The sequence below is a fragment of the Nyctereutes procyonoides genome, unplaced genomic scaffold (genome assembly GCF_905146905.1).
Source record: "Nyctereutes procyonoides isolate TBG_1078 unplaced genomic scaffold, NYPRO_anot_genome, whole genome shotgun sequence".
In the NCBI taxonomy this organism is placed as follows: Eukaryota; Metazoa; Chordata; class Mammalia; order Carnivora; family Canidae; genus Nyctereutes; species Nyctereutes procyonoides.
In genome coordinates, this window is record NW_026575031.1 from 11556272 (window position 1) to 11571835 (window position 15564).

Genomic DNA, 15564 nt, shown 5'->3' on the forward strand with positions numbered 1-15564 from the left:
GATGGACTTTTCCTGTGTTGTTCAAAACATGTAGAAAAGTGGTAAATGTATGAGAATTGCTACCTGCTTCAGAGGTCAGGAAGGCCTTAGATCACCATATTCTCCCCAAATTTTGAGTTTTTTAATTGAATTACTATCCCTCCCGGTGCTTACCAAATGTGAATTAAGTTTACTGGCCTTTGAGGCAGACTGAGCCCCCCTTTGGAGCTTATACTCTTACCTAGAAACTATTCTCCTGAACCCAACACACTTGTTTTTTTTTTTTTTTTAATTTTTTATTTATTTATGATAGTCACACACACACACACACACAGAGGCAGAGACATAGGCAGAGGGAGAAGCAGGCTCCATGCACCGGGAACCCGACGTGGGATTCGATCCTGGGTCTCCAGGATTGCGCCCTGGGCCAAAGGCTGGCGCCAAACTGCTGCGCCACCCAGGGATCCCAACCCAACACACTTGTATTGGATAAAAGACAGAGTGCTAATCCCTGGGGACAAGAAGATGAAGACACAGTCCCTGTTTTCAATGGGTTTGTATTTTTCTTGGAGAGACACAATTTGTCATTAGAGGGAGTGGTAAGTAACTGTGATATAAAGTATCAGAAGAACAGAGACCAGGAATGATGGGACTCACTGCTGGCACTGGGGCAGGTTTGGGAAGAAAGGTATCTTTGGCAAGGAGCCAACCATCAACTCCAAAGAAACTCCTTCCATTCACCAGCTCTTGCTCTTGAGGCAGAAGGAACACCCACAGCAGGTATCTGCCCTGGAGGATGGACTGGGACCATCCCTCCCATTTTTTTTGCTTCATCTCTTGGGATTATCACTCCCATTCTCAGGTTCAATTTTGGGTCTAAGGGGCATTTTGTGTGCAGTACATCTGCCTTTGGAGCAAATGGTTGATCTCAAATCACCCCCATCTTTGAGAAACCGGGTTTAATATTCATGTACCAGGCCAGTAGTCATACCATTCCATTTGTCTTCAGGCAGACATGTTGAACTTCTTTGTCTTTAGTACCTGATATAACACTTGCCTAAACACTGGATAACAAGGACAAGAACAGCTATAATCCTATAGTTACTTTAGTAATTACGATTTACTAAGTACTTATTCTATGCCAATTATGGTACCAGTCACTTTATATGTACTAACTCATTTAAATTTTCATAGAGATATGAGGTAGGCACTTTAAAAACTACCCATTTTACTGATACAGTTAACTGAGGCATATTAATACCATTTTCTTTGAGACCGATGGTTTACAGACCCAAAGTATATGGGTCCTCATAGTTCCATATACTCTAAAGTTTTCATGGCCCAAGAGACACAGTGTTTCTTTTTCTAATATATCCTTGAGATAGGAGGACAGATTTTATCTCTATTTTTTACATGGGGAAGTTTAGGTAAAAAAGAAATGCCCCAAACTGAGTTTGAACTATGTTTCTGAGAAAGATTTGATTCCAGATCCAGTATTTTTCTGACATCCTAGCAGATTCCTGTGGCTGTAGAGTCTGAGCCGGCCTGAGCCACACCCTCACTCTACAGTATTCTAACAATGAAAAATTTGGCAGAACCTGTTCTTGCTCTAGGATTGAGGGTTTTCACTATCATACCACCTTGCTTATGTATGTAGAAGACAGTCTATACTAAGATCTTATATTTATGGAAACTACAGTAGACAGCTTTTTTTTCCCCCTGCCCAGTACTCAACCCCTTTCCGCATTTGGGGGAAACACCATAAGAATACTGGTGGAAGTCAGTAGGACCCAATGTGCTCTCTCTCTGCTTTGATATCTATGGAGCTGACCTTTGACATAGATTTGGTCAGTGGACACTCCCACTGAGGACTTGAATTCTCATTTCCTTTATATTTGTGTCCTTTGCAAAGGTAGTGAGAGCATTCTTGGTGCTGCCAGATGGCATTGTGCTTTCGTTTTTTGATTCTACAGAGCCATCTTAATTCCCGTCCACCTCTCCTGCCATCATTACTTCATCATTTTGGTGGTTCTGTGATCCCCCTTTTCTATGCAAGGTGTCTGGAGCTCCTTTCCTGAATTCAGTCAAGAATGTGAATTGAGTTAGAACCTTCTGTAGTTTGTGAAGTCCCTCCATATACCTTCATGCTTCGGGTCAGAAAAACAACTTCATCTTCTATGTAACAGATGAGGAAACTCTAGCTACCCTAGGGCCTGATAGCAATTTTAGTTATTATTAGATATGCAGGCTGGCTCTGAGGAAAATAGCACATTTGGGAGATGTTTGGGCTGCCTTTTAAAAACTCTGCATAACACTTAATCATTATGTCCTTTATGCTCACCCTGCTGTGATGCTGAGACTGCCTGGTGGTCTGGCCGGATGAGCACTGTGTTCTGCTCAGTCCCTGCAGTGTAGATGGGGGAGGAACCCATCCCCAGCTCCCCTATAGGTCTCAACTGCAGCTCCTCAGGAGCTGACGTCACTTGGGCCCGGGGCAGCTCTCTCAACTTGGGTGGGTGTGCTGGGGCCAGGGACTGAGGCTTTTCTCTAGATACCCATTCACCCAGGGAAGAAGGGGAAGGGACCAGGGTGGGGCTTGCTGGGGAGCCAAGCAGAGAGTACTATTTAAAGCTGCATGTTTGCCAACATATAGTATAACACCCAGTGCTCATCACATCAAGTGCCCTCCTCGGGGGGGGGGGGGGGGGGAATTGAAAAAGGAAAAGAAAATAAAAAAGCCTGGGAGACCATCCTGGATTATCACAGGGGCCTTTAAATGTGGAATGAGGAGGCAGAAGTTCTAGACTCAGAACTGTATGATGTGTGAACATCTCAACCAGACATTACTGGGTTTGAAAATGAAAGGAGACCATGAGCCAAGGAATACAGGCAGCCTTGAAAACCTGGAAAAAGGAAATAAATTTTCCCCTAGAGACTCCAGAAAATAATTCTAGTCCTGCCAACACATGATTTTAGTATGAAACCCATGTCAGGTTTCTGACCTACAGAATTTTAGGATAATAAATTTGTATTTAAAAAAAATAAAAAATAAATCTGCATGTTTGCAGGAAGAGCCTCTCTACGTGTCCTTCCCTTCCACCTTCCCTTTCTTGTCTTCCCCAGCGTCTCTTCCTCTGTTCCATTCCCTATTCCCTCCCATTCCTGTGCTGGTTCTTCCTGCTCAGGAGCCTGCACCATCTTCCCAGAGCCCTGCCAGTCTGCTTTTCCTTCTCTCAAATATTCTTGAATTGGGCTGTGTTCTTCTCTTCCTTTCTCTTCCCACCCTTTAATGATGCTTTTCCTAGAGCCCCATCTCTGCAAGCACGCTTTTACTACTTTGTAAGGCCAACATGGGTAGGAGCCAAGTCTGGTTTTGTCAACAGAATATGACCAGGGAGCAGGCACAGGGCTCGCTTGACAGAAGCGGGCAGGGACTGAGGAGTATCCATTCTATGAAAGAATGATTGCAGGAGTGAGTCAGCTCTTAGCCTCCTTCCCGGCCGGTCTGATGTTACCGTCCCTGCTCTTCTTGGAAGAAGAAGGAGGAGCCTTAGGTGAGGCATGATGCCTCCAGCTTTGTTCTTTTTTCTCAAGATTGCTTTGGATATTCTGGATCTTGTGGCTCCATACAAGTTTTAGGATTGTTTTATTTCCGTGAAAAAAAAAAAAAGTCATTGAAATTTTTATAGAGATTGCATTGAACTTACTACACATTGCTTTGGGTGGTATGGGCTTTTTAACAACATTAATTCTTTCAACCCGTGGGCATGGATCTTCCCACTTGTGTCTTCTTCAGTTTCTTTCATCAGTGACTTAGAGTTTTCAATGTCTTAAACGGCTTAAAATTCTAGTAAGACTTTTTGGAACACTGCGTATTTATTGTGAAAAGGTGCTGCTTGATCCGTGTTGGTGGAGAACCGCTCATCCACACTTTGCAAGCCCTTCGGAAGAGCAGCCAACCGAAAAAGTGCCCAGTAATGAAAGTAGGACGGGGGACCGGGTGGAGGCCAGGGGCTGAAGCCAGCGGGCCCGGCCTGCTCCCGGGGGTAGGAGAGCGGCTCCTGCGTTCACCAAAGCGAGTCGTCGGGGCTCCCCTGGGACGCGCTGGGACCCGGGAGGACCCACCCCGAACGGCCCGGCCTCCACCTTGCCCCTCCCAGTTCCGCGGTGCGGGCGGCGCCCGTGGGGACGGGGGTGCGGAAGGGGAGGCGGCGGTGACAGGTGGCCTCCCGGCCCTGCGCGGGGACGCCGGCCGCTCTGCAGAGGCGCGCTGGGGCTGGGCCCGCCTGCCCCCGCGGCCCCGGCTCTGCCTGCCCCCGCGGCCCCGGCTCTGCCTGCCCCCGCGGCCCCGGCCCTGCCCCCGCGGCCCCGGCCCTGCCCCCGCGGCCCCGGCTCTGCCTGCCCCCGCGGCCCCGGCCCTGCCTGCCCCCGCGGCCCCGGCTCTGCCTGCCCCCGCGGCCCCGGCTCTCCCCGGTGCGCGCTCGGAGCCCGGGGGCAGGCAGCCCGCAGTCGGCGCGGGTGTGGGGCTCGGGCGCCCGCCGGGCGGGGCAGCGGCAGGACCTCTCCCGACCTTTCTCGGGAGGAGCCCGCTCTCCCCGCCTCTAGCGTCCGCCCGGGGGCCGGGCAGGCGGGCGGGCGGGCGGGCGGGGCCCCGGCGGAGGCGCGGAGCCCGGAGCCCGGGCAGGGAGCGGCAGCCTTTGCTGCGCCGACTCTGTGGCCGGAAGCTCCGCTCGCCCCCGGGTAAGAGGCCTCCGGCGGCCGACCTGGGGCCCGCGGCCAGGGGAGGGGGCCCGGGCGGGCACAGAGCGGCCGCAGGCGACCTGTTGGCCCGACCTGCCCACGCAGGTGGGACGGTGCGCGGCCCTGGCGCTTCACACCCGCGCCTCGCTCCTTCCCCGCGGCGACACCCGCAGCCCTGCCGCCGTGTCTGGGACTCGGGTGGGGGGCCTCCTTCCCCGCGTGGCGTCGGGTTTGGCGGGCGCGGAGGGGCCGAGCTGCCGGGGGCAAGTTGACCGGCGAAGTATCCGTGGCCTCGGTGCGTGGGAATTTGGGACGCCTTCCCCTTGCTGGGCAAGCCCCTTCGCGCCGTCCGGGACTGAGCCCGCGCTCAGCCTCGGCGGGCGGAGGCTCCGCGCAGCCCCGCAGCCCGCCCCGGGACCCGCCGTGCGCCGCCCGCGCCTCGCCCGAGGCTTCGGCCCCGCGGGGAGCGGACAGGAGAGCGCTGAGGGCGCGCGCTCGGCCGGGACTGGTGCGAAGGAGAGAGAGTTCTCTGGTGGAGCCGGGGCTCCTAACATTGCTCTTCATCTCTCTCCCTTATTTTTATGACAATCCCCACCTAGCTTCTTGCTCAGAGGCAGTGAGAAGAGCCTCCGCATTCGCCTGGGCTTCTCATGGCTCTAATATACGACGGTTCTGGCCCATTTTTGCGCCCCGCACCCCTTCGGCAGGCTGGTCGGGGGAGACTAAGGAAGCCTTCTCAGAACAGTACTTTTATTTTTATGATAGTCCCAGAGAGAGAGAGAGAGAGAGAGAGAGAGAGAGAGAGAGAGAGGCAGAGACACAGGCAGAGGGAGATGCAGGCTCCATGCACCGGGAGCCCGATGTGGGATTCGATCCCGGGTCTCCAGGATCGCGCCCCGGGCCAAAGGCAGGCGCCAAACCGCTGCGCCACCCAGGGATCCCTCAGAACAGTACTTTTAAAGCATAAAATAAAAGGCGGAGTATTATAAAGGAGGCTATTTCTTTCTTTTTTTTAATTTTTATTTCTTTATTATAGTCACACAGAGAGAAAGAGAGGCAGAGACACAGGCAGAGGGAGAAGCAGGCTCCATGCACCGGGAGCCTGACGTGGGACTCGATCCCAGGTCTCCAGGATCGCGCCCTGGGCCAAAGGCAGGCGCTAAACCGCTGCGCCACCCAGGGATCCCAAGGAGGCTATTTCTAAAGCAGTTATCAAAATATATTTTTTTGAGATTTTATTTACTTATTCATCACACACACACACACACACACACACACACACACACACACACACACACACACACACAGGCAGAGGGAGAAGCAGGCTCCATGCGGGGAGCCCAACGTGGGACTCGATCCCGGGTCTCCAGGATCACGCCCTGGACTGAAGGCGGCGCTAAACCGCTGGGCCACCCGGGCTGCCCCAGTTATAAAAACATTAAAAGAATTTATAATGTAGTAATATAAGTGCTTTAAAGAAAACCTAACACATTGAAGATCTAGCAGCAGATCTAATAGCTACTATGATTTTGAAGTAGTAATGAGCATAAACAATATTTCAAGATATAGTCAACACCTGTGATATAAGAAAACACCTGTGATTTTTAAGTATGTATGTATGTATGTATGTATGTATGTATTTATTTATTTATTTATTTGAGAGAGAACATGAGAGAAAGAGCACAAACGCTCACAAGTAGGGTGGAGGGGCAGAGGGAGAAGCAGACTCCCGCTGAGCAAGGAGCCCAACCAATTCCAGGGCTTGTTGCCCAGGGGATCATGACCTGATCATGACCAAAGGCAGGTACTTAACCCACTTAGTCACCCAGACACCCCAATACATGTAATTTCTATTGGTGACAATCATAGGTATTGCTAATACAGCGGTGGTTTTTGCCTACGTGTACAATTGAAGAAAATGTTAAATTTCAGTTAGAGATTAGTAAAAAAATAAAGATTCCTGCATAGTAGAAAGGGCACTCCCAGAGGTCTGGTGACATGGCTGTGGTCTTGACACTTCCGTTGACTAGCAGCATGACCTTGGCTTTTGAACTTCTCTGCACCTTAGCTTTTTCATTGCGGTGGAGATGATTGTGTCTTCCCATCTATTTGAGTACCGAGCATCACACCCGGCACAGAGATGTGAAATAAATACCATTTATTATCTGTCTCCCTCACTGGACTACAAGCTTATGGCCAACACCATTGGGATCCCCAGTCCTAGTATATGGAAGGTACTCAATAATGAATGAATTGCGGGTTCAACCCGTATTGAATGAATAAGCGGGTTGGAGAGGGTTGCTTTTGATTACATCTAAAAAAAAAAAAACCCAAAATTCATTAAGGAGACAGCTGGTGGTTTGAGATATGACTATTTAAATTTTGGGCTGCTTTTTTTTTTTTTTTTTTTTACTGACTGAACATATAAACACATCTGGACCTGGTGCGCTGGAGATGTCAGTCAGAGCTGATAGGTTGCGTGACTGGGTCTGTGCAGCTGGTGTTCTGCCGGAGAAAATGAAACTGAATGTTGATAGGAAACCAGGATTCCTCTACAGACCAGTTTCTTTTCCATCTTGCCTATGTCTAGGCTTGTTAATCCGATATGTGGTAACACAGGAAATGTCTAATAGGAAATGGAGACAGACCCATAATGATACATTTCTGGGCATAGATGCATATTTTTTCCCCCTTACCTTTCCCTGCCCCAACCACCCACTACATAAGTCCTCTGTGACCCTGAAGACTTGGTAAATAGCAGCAGTGGGGAGAAGTTGCTAGAAGCTGCCCAGACTAGGCCTGAAGCCAACTAGTTGCTGTCTTTCTTTCTTTCTTTCTTTCTTTCTTTCTTTCTTTCTTTCTTTCTTTCTTTCTTTCTTTCTTTCTTTCTTTCTTTCTTTCTTTCTTTCTTTCAAAGATTTTATTTATTTACTTAAGAGAGAGTGTGAGTAAGTGTGCATGAGCAGGGGAGGGGCAGAGGGATAGGGACAAGCAGATTTCCTACTCAGTGGGGAGCCTGAGGTGGGGGGGGTCTCCATTCCAGGACCCCAAGATCATGACTTGAACCAAAGTCAGATGCTTAATGGGCTGAGCCACCCACACGACCCCTAACCAGTTGCTTCTTAATTCCCAGCCTTAAAAATCTATATAGTTTAACAAATGTGGATGGTAACAGGAAGAAGAAAAGTAGGTCCAGCTAGACGTCCCTGAGGTTTACTTTGTAAGAGTGCTAACGTGTGGGCAGTAAGACAGGAAGAGAACTTTGAAAGAAATATGAAATTTAGAACACATTGAGGCTAATTATGTTTCTAACTTTGGGAAGGGCAAATACTGGTGTTATGGACAGACTCGTGTACCCTCAAAATTCGTATGTTGAAGCCCTAACCCCCAGTGCCTTGGAATGTGACTGTATTTGGAGATAGGGCCCTTAAAAAGGTAATTAAGATTAAATGAGATCATAGGGTGGGGGCTAATCCAATATGACTGATGTTCTTAGAGGGGGAAGAGACACCAGGGGCAAGCCTAGTTATTCTTTTACATTCTGTGCAATAATTCACAGCTCTGATGAATCTAACTAGTAGAGTAAGTATTCCCATTTGAGTACCTGCTTATGAACATCTGTTTTCCTTTCCCCCTCATTTAGAAGCTCACAGTGTTTTAGAAAAGAAGGGACCTTTGAAAACTCCCAGTCCAATCCTTTATCCATGGCTGGAGAAAGCAGGGCACAGAATGGTTAAGGACGAGCCCTGCATGGCACTGCCTGGAATGTAGACCCAGTGTCCTGACTCCTGACGCACCCCTCAGACAAAGCTTCACCAAGATGGGGAACTGTGTCATTTGGTTAGGCATAGGACAGACCCGGGCTTAGGGAACCTGGTACACCTGTTACCTAGCCTACCCCTTATTCTGTTCTAACAATTAAAGGATTGAGTTTGGCATCTCTTCAATCATGTTCAAACAACAGATGTATAACTTGTAATTAAAGAGTCTTTTCTCATTGTGTTAAGACCTCACACACTGGTTTCCAGGGAATGATATGCTTGATTAATTGGTCAGTCCTTGTTTATAATGAAATTCCCCCCTCTAACCCCAGCACTCCTGAGCCGGATGAGTAATTTTATTGTGATCATTTAACAGATTCAGCCTAAGCTGATCCCTTCTGTGTGACTGGGAACTCCAGTGTGTCCTGTTCTACAGTCTGGGGATGGGCACACATAAGCATATGCAGAGGAAGCCTGGAATATACTTGAGTAGAGGCCAACTGTGAATGATGAACTTGAAGGAGAGCCAAATTGTTATTATTCGTACGCCAGAGCATGAGTGGCCATACTCCCATTGGCTAAAGCAAGCAGAAAAGCAAGACATTTCCTCCCTACCACATAACTCAATCAAAACCTCTAACTTTCAGCTGAGCTGAAATAATCCAATTGACTGACTTATTTCTTCCTTTTCCGGAGCCAGTGTGCGAGAATTTTCCTTTTGTAAATAGATTTTTTTTTTAAATAGCAAATATATGGCTTGGTGAGATTGTCCCTCCCCCACTATCAGATTTTCTTGATTGTAAAATGAGCATAGGCTAGGGAAACCTGTAGGAAGTGTCTTGGCAGCAAAGGGGCCACTGTTCCATTCCATTGCCAGGTCCTCATTGGTAACTCTATCAGTAACTCTTCAAAGACATTTCTTATGCTTTGTTCCTAAAGAGTTAGGGAACTAAAGAAATCCAGTGTAGCTCTATCCCCCCGAATCATCAGAGAGCAGTACATGATATTTGTTTCCTGGATGATTTGCTCCAGGTCCACTACCAGAGCACTTGCTGCACAACTTAATATTTAAAATATTTAATTTAATTTATCTATTTTTTAAATTCTTTTTTTAAAGGTTTATTTATTCATTTATGATAGACATAGAGAGAGAGGCAGAGACACAGGAGGAGTGAGAAGCAGGCTTCACGCTGGGAGCCGGACGGGGACTCGATCCCGGGACTCCAGGATCGCACGCCGGGCCAAAGGCAGGCGCTAAACCGCTGAGCCACCCAGGGATCCTCAATTTATCTATTTTTTAAAAGATGTTATTTATTTATTCACAAGAAACACACAGAGAGAGGCAGAGACATAGAGGGAGAAGCAGGCTCCCTATGAGGAGACTGATGTGGGACTCGATCCCAGGACCCCGGGATCACGACCTGAGCCGAAGTCAAATGCTCAACCACTGAGCCACCCAGGCACCCTAAAATATTTAATTTTATAACAGCTCTGTAGAGTTCCACCATGGCCCTGCAGGCCTAAATGAAAATTGCCCAATTTTGTTTATTTGCTAACAATATAGTAATCCAGTTCCTGAACACCCAAGTGGTGACAGCGCTGCCATTACTCAAGAGGAGGTGTGCCAAGAGGAAGGGCGCAGCCTGCATTATGTCTTTGCAGAACACCACCCATTGGACTTTTAGGGGGTGTGGTTTCCTTCTCTCCTGCCCTGCTTTGGACCTTGACTGTACTTTGAATAATTGAACACTGTTACTTACACCCTCTCTTCAGTATATCCACCCGAGTAAGGTCATAGTTTACATTCTTTCATCTTTATCCCCTATAGCTAATTAGTCACAAAATCGTTCAGAATGTGTTTCGTATTTATGCCTTCATCTGTGTTCTCATTGTTTATTCCAAGCCCTCACTGGTGCCTGAGTTTCTGAAACAGCCACTTAGTGGGACCTTATATTCCTGGTCTCTCTTGGTAAAACAGACAGACCATTCTTTTATCATTGCAGTCCCCACAGCATCTAGCACCATGCTTGGCACTTAGTAAACACTTGGAAATGCTGATCTCAACTGAATTGCTCCAGCTCATCCTCTATACTTCCCCCCATGGGATCTTCTAAGGCATTGAGAACTTCCAAGGACTCTCCCTGCCAAGGACTCTCTCTGCCATTAGCAGGGACCATGAGTTCAAATGCACGCCAGGACGGGACAGGGGATACAAATAAGCAACATAGCATGGGTGGGCCTGGGGTGAACTGGAACCCATGACTGCTCAGCTCCAGCTAAGGGTTGGCATGAGAGAATGGGGGCTTGGTGTTATGAGGCCAAGAACCTGGAATTTTTTTGATAAGATGTCTAAAATTTTTAATATTGGTGCTAATTAAAAATTTAAGAAAACACTGTGAGCCAAAACACAGCTCTGGTCTGCATTTGGCCAGCAGATTGCTGCTCTGTGACCTGTGATCCCTAGATGGGATTGCAGTTGTCTGGGGTTAGGCTCCCAGCCTAAGCTTCAGTTACATGTACTTCTCCAATTATATTTCTCTCTTCCCAGTGGACACCTGTATGCTGTGGGCTGCCCTCTTCCTTGTCCACAGTTATACGATGCTCATTCTAGGTGATTCTCTTTCCAAACTGCAAACCTAACACCCCAGAACTAACCCACCCAGGCCCTTACCTTGCCTGCACTGTTACTCTGTTTTCTGTTTCATATACTTTCTCTCTCTTCTGCTACGTGGATGTCAGGTTTGACTTTTCTCCCAGGGTGCCTTTTGCACCTCTCATTCAATTATCCTCTTTCCTTTACTCCTTCTTGTCTGAATCTTTATTTGCATTTTTAGTGCCAGCTCCTATTCAGGCCCTTATCACTAACACCTAGACCACAGTGCTAATCTCCTAATTGACCTCCAGAACTGGTTTGGTTTCCCTTCTATTTAAATTGCTCCCTGAGGGGATCCCTGGGTGGCTCAGCTCCCGGCAGGGAGCCTGCTTCTCCCTCCTCCTGTGTCTCTGCCTCTCTCTCTCTTTCTCTCTCTCTCTCTCTCTCTCTCTCTCTCTCTCTCTCATAAATAAATAAATAACTCCCTGAGCAGCAGCTGGGGAGTTCCTCAGTTGAGCATCAGACTCTTAATTTTTTCTTAGGTCATGATCTTAAGGACATGGGATTGAGCCCAGCGTCAGGCTCTGTGCTCAGCATGGAGTCTGCTTGTCCTTCTCCCTCTGCTCTTCTCCCTGCTTGCACTCTCTTGAATGAATGAATGAATGAAATCTTAAAAAAAAAAAATGCTCTTTGATACCAGATTCATTTTTCTTAAAACTATTCCCTCTGTTTTGTCACTTCTCAAAACTGATTTTCAGTAGAAAGTCTCAACTCCCTAGTGTGGCCCTTCAGAATTGGGCTATAATATTTCTTTCTTGTCTACTCTTCTATTCCTCTGAACAACAGCCAAATCTGGTTGACCTTCCATTGCCCAAACACATTCTGGGCCTTTCCATCTTATCAGCCAGGGTCTCTGGGAAACAGTCAACACATTGAAACATGTTATTAAGAAGGGTTTAATGCAATAACCATTTACAAAGGTGTGGGTAAGGTTAAGAGAAACTGACAGGAATGGTGAAGCAACTGTATTGATTCAAAGCCTGAAAAAGCAAATAGAGGGTGTGATTACCAGAACCCTGAGACCGTGTGGCTCAGTTGGTTAAGTGTTTGCCTTTGGCTCAGGCCATGATCTCAGGGTCCTGGGATCTGTGAGCCGTCACCCCGCCCCCAGTTGGGCTCCTTGCTCAGCCTGGAGTCTCCTTCTTCCTCTACCTCTGTCTCTCTCTCAAAAAAAAAAAAAAAAAAAAAAAAATCTTAAGAAAAAAAAAAACCCTGAAGAAAACTGTAGCTGAGGGCCACCCCACAGGAGTTCAGGTTTTTGGTTGAGCATGTGAGTTGATGCCAATCTCCGAGGTCTGCTCTCAGGCCTCAGAGCAGAGCAGAGCAGAGAAGGCTGGAGTGAGTTGCATAGGCAGGTACCATCTCTTTCATTCGTTTACTGATGCTCTTCCCTCCTCTTGGTTCACCGATAGCATCTCCACTTGTCAAATGCTGCCAGTCTTTTACTTCCTGCTGAGATTCTGTTTCATGGAGCTTTCGTTGATTACTCTTTCTCTCTTCAAAACATCTAAGGTGTTTGACTTGTATTGATTACATTGCACTTTACTCTGTCACGAAAGGGTAAAGTTAGAAGTGTGCACATCATTCCTTTACTAACTTGAGAAGGGATATATCCTAGAACTTTGTGTTTTCCTCCACACTCTGTAAATTTTTTCAAAATGAATTAAGTCCCATAAATCTGTTCATCCTTTAATTCTTTTTAAATATATTTTTAATACTTTATTTAAATTCAGTTTGCCAACATGTAGTATAATACCCAGTGTGCATCTCATTGTTAATTCATTCTTTTTAAAGCAAATATTACTGGTGTGGTCTGAATGTTTGTGCTCCTTCCAAAATTCACGTGTTGTAATCCTACCCCCCATTGATGGGGGTCTTTGGGAGGTGATTAAGTCACGAGCCTTCATGGATGGGATTATTGCCTTATAAAAGAGGATCTGGAAAGATTCAGAGCCAATTCTAATACACGAGGTCACAAGAAAAAGGCCCTCACCTGACCATGTTGGTGCCTTGATCTTGGACTTTCCAGCCTCCAGAATTGTAAGAAATATATTTCTATTTATAGGCTACTGTGTCTGTGGTATTTTATAGTAGGCTGGGCAGACTAAGGCAAGTACTGAGATCCTTCATGGTGGTAGGTGTTGTGCTTGGTGCTGAGACTAAAATGGTGAGCATGTCACATGGGGTCTTTGTACTGACAAAATTTACTTTCCAGGGGAATGGAGTACATGGTACTTCCTTGCCCCCACCCCCCCATTATTATACCCTCCTGAAATACCCTGATCTCAGCCTTGGCCCAACATCCAGTCCAGGTCACAGCTGCTCTAACCCCTCTAGCTCAATTCGATTCTATAAGTTATGTTACCTTCCTTGCCCTTCTGGGAACTTTCTTCTATTCACTCAGTTATTTGTTGGCATTTTGATGTATCTCTTTTCCCAGAGAGATTGAAAACTCTTGGTGGTTGTGGACTCTGGTTCTATCTAGACTCTGATGGTGTCTCTCCACATGGGCTGTTCCTGTCATCCCCCAGGATAGTCAAGATAGTGGGTGGTAGTAGGCAAAAAACCTCTGTAGTCTACCAAGTGTGGAGCACCAAACTCTGGCCACCTCTGTAGGAACAGTTGCCAAAAAATGGGGTAACTTGATTTTTTACCCCTCTACGATCTCAGGATTAGTGGAAGGAGTGTTAAGGTTGACTTTCAAAAATCTGGGTTTATATCCAAGCTCTTAGATTCAACTAGAATGTCACTTAACTTCTCTGAACCTCAGTTTCAGCATCTATAAATGGGAATAACAATATGTACCTCATGGGATTGTTGTGAAGATTGAGTAAGTGATGCATCAGTTTCCTACTGCTGCTCTAACAGATTGCCATGGACTTGGTGGCTTAAACAATTCAATTGTTGTTCCTACAGTACTGTGGTTCAGAAGTATAGCATGGATCTCACCAGAAAAAGTGTCAGCAGAGCTGCATTCTCTTTGGAAGCTCCAAGGGAAAATCTGTATTTTTTAAAAAAGATTTTATTTATTTATTCATGAGAGACAGAGAGAGAGGTAGAGACATAGGCAGAGGGAGAAGCAGGCTCTCTGCGAAGAGCCTGATGTGGGACTCGATCCCGGGACCCAGGGATCATGACCTGAGCCAAAGGCAGATGCTCAACCACTGAGCCACTCAGGCATCCGAAGAGAATCTGTTTTGTTTTGTTTTCCTGTTTACTTTCCAGCTTCTAGATGCTGCCCACATCTTCGATACATGAACCGCTTCCTCTGTCTTCATAGCCAGCAGCTTTGTATCTCTCTGATCTTTCTTCCAGAGTCACACTGTCCCTCTGGCCACAGTTGGGAAAGGTTCTTCACTTTTGAGGATCCATACATGGGCTCACGTGCATAATGCAGTCACTTTCCCCATCTCAAGGTCCTTAACCTTATCACATCAGCAAAGTCCCCCTAGCTTGCAATGTAACATGTTCATAGATTCCTAGGAATAGGACATCTTTGGTAGGGGGATGATTCTGCCTGCCACAGTTCATACTCTGGCTTCCAAAGATTCATGCTTATCCCATATACAAAATATAATCACTCCAGGGTCCCCTAGTAGGTCCCCTATAAGAGTATTAACTAAGGTACAAAATCTAATTTGAGTCTCATTAACTCCAAAGTCTCAATTTCATTTTGGGAGTAATACAAATTATGTGTGACTGAAGCTGTAGGTATGATCCATCCTAGGACACAATTCTTGTTTATCTGTGGGCCTGTGAAACTCAAGAAACAAATTATCTGCTCCTAAAATACAATGGTAGTATAGGCATAGGATGAAAATTACATAGGTTCCGGTCAAAAATGGAGAATTTAGAAGGAAAGAAAGGAGTCACTGGTCCCAAGAAATTTTAAAATCCAGTTGGACAAATTCCATTAGGTTTTAAAATCCAGTTGGACAAATTCCATTAGTCACTGGTCCCAAGAAATTTTAAAATCCAGTTGGAGAAATCACCTGGGAATGATTCTCTATGGTTCCCAGCTGCCTGCCTTGGGCCATCCTTGCTTGTCATGAAATGTAGCATGTGTATGCCACTTGGTAGTCCTAGTTTATTTTTGTTGAACACTTCTTTTCTGAGTTTATCTCTTTTCTTTCACATTTTCCTAGAAACAGCAAGAAGAAATCTGGCTGCACCTTCAACACTTTGGTTGGAAAAATCTTGGCTGAATGTTCAATTTCTACTTTTCTGCATAATTCTACTTTCCACATAACTGTAGGACACAATGACCTTAAGCCTTTTGGCCCTCTATGATAAGGATCCTTATTCTCCAGTGCTTAATAACACATTCCTCACTTAAACCCTCACCAGCAGAGCCTTGAATGTTTGTACATCTATTGTTTTGTCTGTCCATGATGATTTAGGTGTTCTCTAAGGTGATTTGTTTACCCCCAC

At 46.6% G+C, this 15564-nt stretch overlaps 1 protein-coding gene across 2 annotated transcripts in view; it reads left to right on the plus strand.

The window, feature by feature from the left end:
* The first annotated feature begins 4630 nt into the window (after positions 1–4630).
* SQOR (sulfide quinone oxidoreductase) overlaps positions 4631–15564 on the plus strand; it is a 48104-nt gene continuing 37170 nt past the window's right edge. For both annotated transcript variants that reach the window (XM_055316578.1, XM_055316579.1), the window contains exon 1: positions 4631–4719. The gene's annotated coding sequence lies outside the window, so the exon portion shown is untranslated. The remainder of the gene's footprint in view (positions 4720–15564) is intronic.